The sequence below is a fragment of the Taudactylus pleione genome, unplaced genomic scaffold, assembly GCF_031769625.1.
Source record: "Taudactylus pleione unplaced genomic scaffold, aTauple2 ptg000201l, whole genome shotgun sequence".
Lineage (NCBI taxonomy): Eukaryota > Metazoa > Chordata > Amphibia > Anura > Myobatrachidae > Taudactylus > Taudactylus pleione.
Genome location: NW_028284603.1, coordinates 3,279,206 through 3,285,474, shown reverse-complemented (window position 1 = coordinate 3,285,474; position 6,269 = coordinate 3,279,206). Strand labels below are relative to the sequence as shown.

Sequence of the window (6,269 nt, the reverse complement as noted above, 5' to 3'; positions counted from 1 at the left end):
ACATATTGGGGTGTTTTCATTGAACACTCTTTGGCATAGGTCATTCCTTTTATTCACACGATCTTTATTTCTAAACATGTTGAACAAGTATAGGCAGCTATTCCCCCAATCAACACAAAAAAGAAAGAAGTATCAAGCAATATATGGGTACAGCGCCACTACCTGTGTGACTTACTGAGTGAAACAAATAAATATTAAAATGTATAGCAACTTAGCCTATTATTTTTTCGCCGTCCACTCTGAGACAATAGTGTAATACTAGTGTGAGTATTTTTAGAAAGTGAAAAACAAGAGAATTGACAATCAGGCGACTAGTTTGCTAGATGTGTAAATTCACACACAGTAAAATGTACAGTGGATAAGTTAATGGTTTCCAAATGTAGTTATACCTCAGACCATATAGAGGGGCGTGTTCCACACTAATTAATAAATATAACAAACCAATAATAGCAAGGTGCTTAGTGCAAAATATGATATATCTGATTACATCTAAATAAAAATTGTTGAACTCATATAGATAACAAAGTGCTAGTGCAAAAATATGAATGAATCTGAAACAAAGTGCTAGTGCCAAGTATAATAAAAATTATGACAATTTATTGAAAAACAGTGCACATAAAAATATATAAATAAATATGACCATAAAAACAACGACTGGCAGTAAATAGATAAAAACAAAGTAGAGGAAAGTTGATATTTTTAAGCAGCTTATCTGATTAAAGGAGAGAGGTAGTTCTCCACAGTGCATGAGGCAGCCAACAGTCCCAAAATTTTCAGAGTCTTTGGAACCTCTTCTTCAAGGAAAAGAGTGAAAGAATGATCCCCATACTTTAAGAACATTTCACAACTTATTATATCCCTGAATTTCTGCTCCTCTTGGTTGAACTTTTAAAGAAATTCCTTTTTGGAATAAATATCTAAACAATATCCAATATAATTATATACATAAAACAATTCAGTACATATTCATAGTTTTTAGATCAAACTATCACTATCTTATTATTCTAATATATATCTATGCCTAAAGAGAATGGTATACTTAGACTAATCATTTAATGATCTAACCTATATATCCAGCATCAAAACAGATTATCCTCCTTAAATGGAATGCTTATCCTTTATTATTTTAGTTTCAGATAAGATGGAAGACACCACCTATTCATTATTCATACTTGGGCAAAAACATACTAATTCTATAGACAAGAAGGGCGGAAGCATTAAGTCCGGAGAAAACAATGGGGCGGAAGAGCTCAACACATCTATTAAGTAAGGGCGGAAGTGATGTGCTGCGTCCTGGAGCGAAACGAAAGAAGGGTTGGTGGAAGTGACGTGGCTCACCTCCGAACACGTCAACACGCGGCGGGCGGAAGTGACGTGTCCAGCTCGGAACACGAGGAAGAAAACGGAAGTGCTTCATCGCGCGCTATGGTTCAACACAGCTGCCGGGAACGGATGTGACGCTCCAAGTAAGGGCAGAAGCCAGTTCACAAAGGGCGGAAGTTGAACTTAAAAGATCGCCGTTTGACTATTTATAACTAACATTTTTTTATGGAAAACCCTGTAACACAAACTATTTTAAATGATGGCTTGCTGAATTATGAAATCGCTTGGTTTTGAGGTCTCCCTAAGACAAAGGAAATAAGGTGAACACCTGACTCTCATTTGAACTCAGTGTGGTATAAATACAGGACCACCACACTGAAGCAATATCCCCTTGATGAAGTCATAGTGACGAAACGCGTTGGAACTGTTGGCTGCCTCATGCACTGTGGAGAACTACCTCTCTCCTTTAATCAGATAAGCTGCTTAAAAATATCAACTTTCCTCTACTTTGTTTTTATCTATTTACTGCCAGTCGTTGTTTTTATGGTCATATTTATTTATATATTTTTATGTGCACTGTTTTTCAATAAATTGTCATAATTTTTATTATACTTGGCACTAGCACTTTGTTTCAGATTCATTCATATTTTTGCACTAGCACTTTGTTATCTATATGAGTTCAACAAATTTTATTTAGATGTAATCAGATATATCATATTTTGCACTAAGCACCTTGCTATTTATTGGTTTGTTATATTTATTAATTAGTGTGGAACACGCCCCTCTATATGGTCTGAGGTATAACTACATTTGGAAACATTAACTTATCCACTGTACATTTTACTGTGTGTGAATTTACACATCTAGCAAACTAGTCGCCTGATTGTCAATTCTCTTGTTTTTCACTTTATAAAAATACTCACACTAGTATTACACTATTGTCTCAGAGCGGACGCCGAAAAAATAATAGGCTAAGTTGCTATACATTTTAATATTTATTTGTTTCACTCAGTAAGTCACACAGGTAGTGGCGCTGTACCCATATATTGCTTGATACTTCTTTCTTTTTTGTGTTGATTGGGGGAATAGCTGCCTATACTTGTTCAACATGTTTAGAAATAAAGATCGTGTGAATAAAAGGAATGACCTATGCCAAAGAGTGTTCAATGAAAACACCCCAATATGTGAAAATGTCCCCACACAGAACATGGATAATATGTTCTGGGAAATGGAAAGATTGCTCACAAAAGAAGTAAAGGCATGCTGGGACATTAGGGGACTGAAACACTATTTATCTGTTAACAGAATCCCAAGAGGTCTAAGACTTATTAAGAATCCAACTTTTGGACTGGATAATTCAGATTTTTTTAAAAAATGGGATGACATTTTACACAAATGCTCATTAGAGCTTATAAAACTAATAATTGAGGAAAAAAAGGCAGTACTCTCAAATTTATAGAAGGAAATCATTAGAATGGAACCCCAGATGGAAGAACACAAAGAAAAAGAGGAATATAAAGAAAATGAAAAAGTACTACTTAGAAAGGTGGAGAGAGTAGAAGAATCAGTCATGAAGAACAAAGAAAAGAAGTTTATTAGAGATAAGAAGGACTACGAGTTGAATAAAGTTAAAAATTGGACGAGATTCCAGAAAAAAGAGAGAACCAACACCAGATATGAGTCTGGAGAAGGACATAGCTGGAAAGTAGCACCCACTAGAAGGTTTAGCTACAGAAGAAACAGAGATCCCCCTACTTATACTGGTCCGATAGGACTTAAACCTAGAAATAGATTTTCCGCATTACAACATCTGGACTCAAACAGTGATAATGAGCTTTTTTTATCACCAGCACAAGATCATTTAAGCAACAAAAATCCAATGTTCAGAGAAACCACCAAAACAGCCTCCCCCCTGAAGCGAAGGTACAGAGAAGAAGAGGAAAACGGGGCGGCAGGAGGAAGAAACCAAAAAAGGAGGAATTTTTAATAGATCCGAAATCCAAAGGCATATTTAATTTATCCCAGCATACACTCACTAAATCTGAAATAACGCTATTAAGCAAAGGCTTGAACTTTGCCCCGACAAGAAGCATGAACAAATTCAACACTTTTATTGATTTAAACAAGTTTGTGAGAAATCTCACACTCAAACGACATTTTTTGAGAAAAGAATCAGCACCTTTAAAGAACTATATTGCCCCTAATTCAAAATCCGGTCTTAGAGGTAAATCAACATACTACCCACTGGAATCAAAAGGGACTCACATAAACGTTTTCTATGAAATGGTAAAGAAGGACCTTTGCAGTAATCAGACAAACTATGCACCAATAAAAAAACAAAATCTAAGTAATAGAGAAAAGGAGGCACTTAAAAACTTAAAAGAAAACCGTGAGATAGTTCTAAAACCAGCTGATAAAGGGGGGGGTTTGGTTATCATGGATTATGCTTACTATTTAAAAGAAGCACATAGATTACTTGATGACCAAATTTCTTATGAAAAACTGACCAAAGATCCAGTTGAAGAATATACAGAAGAACTTAGAACCATTCTACTCTTTGGTCTACAGAGGAATATTTTAACCAAAGAAGAATTTCAATTTTTAATGAAATCAAACCACACAACCCCGATTTTCTATTTTTTATCAAAAATACATAAGTCACTTACAGAACCTCCAGGGAGGCCCATAATAGCAGGTATTGACTCCCTCACATCTAACCTCTCCAAATATGTTGACATCTTTTTACAAAAATATGTTATCAAACTAGAATCTTATCTAAAGGATACTACGAGTGTATTACAGCACTGTTGACATATTTTTACAAAAATATGTTATCAAACTAGAATCTTATCTAAAGGATACTACGAGTGTATTACAGCAAACCGAAAATATAACATGGAGATCAACTTATAACTGGATAACTATCGACGTACAATCATTATATACATGTATTGAGCATGAAAAAGGTATCAACGCATCAAGAATGTTTTTAGAGTTGGATGAAGAAATTGAAGTTCCACACAAAGAGTTTTTATGTGATCTTATGTCTTTTATACTTACTCATAATTATTTTAAATTTTTAAATCAATTTTATCGTCAAATTTGTGGAACCGCAATGGGTACAACTTTTGCTCCCAGCTTTGCGAATTTGTTCATGGGATGTTGGGAAAAGAATTATATTTACAGCAATAACCCTTTTAAAGACAATATCATTTTTTATAAGAGATATATTGATGATATTTTAATTATTTGGGAAGGATCGGAAGAATCTTTTAACGATTTTTTAATTTTTATTTCAAATAACAATATGAATCTTAAATTCACATCAAATTTTAACAACAGAAGTATTGAGTTTTTGGATTTGATTTTAACATCAGAAGGTGACCAAATTTGCACAAAAAATCTATAAAAGGAGTAGATGCGAACAGCTACCTGCATTATAAAAGCTGTCACCTGGACAAATGGAAGAACAACATACCATACTCCCAGTTCTACAGAATTAAACGTAATTGCAGCAATGTTAACGTCTGTAATGAACAACTTGATATTTATGCAACCAGGTTTAGAGAAAAAGAGTATCCGGAAGCAATCATCAATACAGCTATGCAGAAAACGAAAAACCTACAGAGAAATAATCTACTACAATACAAGACGGAGAAACCACAAAAAGAAGAAATGGTACCATTTATTACAACATATAATGGACACGAGAATCACATTAAAAAATCTCTTAACAAAAACTGGAATATCCTTCTGATGGATCCTTTACTCCAAAAGATCCTACCGACAAAACCACAGATTATATATAGAAAGTCAAGGAACTTAAAAGATTTACTGGCACCGAGTATGCTGAGGGATAAAGGAAATGAAAGACCAACTATGAACACTTTGAAGTGCAATGGAAGCTATAAATGCGGACATTGCAATATTTGCAAATTTCTTCACCCCAAGAGAAAAACATTTACGAATTCGGACGGATCTAAGGAATATACTATAAAGAATTTTATGAACTGTAACTCCACATCAGTGATATACCTGTTAGAGTGCACATGTGGACTTAAGTACATAGGAAAAACCAAGAGACCACTCAAAATCAGAATTCAGGAGCACATTAGGAACATTAGAAACAGAGTTGAAGGACATGCAGTCTCCAAACACTTCTCAATAAAACATAATTCGGATCCCGAAGATATCACCTTCAAGGCAATAGAACACGTTACTCTGGGAGAAAGAGGTGGGGATTTGGGCAATCTGCTATCAAGAAGAGAGATGTTCTGGCTGTTTGAACTGGACACACTGGCACCTAAAGGCTTCAATGAATACTACGAAATTGCTCCTTTCTTGTGATATGCTCCATTCCTATCTACCAATATACCCCCAGGTTATGGATGGGCCTGAGTAGTACCCTGAAGGTTCATCTTCTGAGGGAAGTCCAGGTTTGGTAGAATATCTGGCATTATGGACCATCGAAATATGTATTTGCTGCCATACCATCATGTGTGAGCCCAATCTCGTCCGATCTTGGAAGCAAAGCATGATTGGGCCAGGTTAGTACCAAGGAAGGTAACCCCTTGAGAATACCTGGTGCTGCAAATTGAGCCGGCGGTTTGGAATATAACCAGGCTAGAGAATGATAATGCCTAAAAAGGGAATTATAGCATATTCATAATTGTAAGCCTTAAGGCTGAGGAGTGAATAATGGTATCAGAACTTTACAATTCTAACTACCCAATTGAATGGAAAGAGGTGGATCTTGGGTCTGACTAATATGATTATCCAGGAAATCCTCAGAGTCTTTGGAACCTCCCCTTCAAGAAAAAGAGTAAAAGAATGATCCCCATACTTCAAGTACATCTTAAAACTGATTTTAACTATCTAACTGGATGAAAAGAGGTCGTTTGTCTGAGTCTGACCAATATGAAAATCCAAGAAATTTTCAGAGTCTT

General features: G+C 35.3%; 1 pseudogene; it reads left to right on the top strand.

Moving 5' to 3' along the window:
- The first annotated feature begins 5,800 nt into the window (after nt 1–5,800).
- Nucleotides 5,801–5,919, top strand: LOC148518158 (5S ribosomal RNA; annotated as a pseudogene).
- The last annotated feature ends 350 nt before the right edge of the window (nt 5,920–6,269 follow it).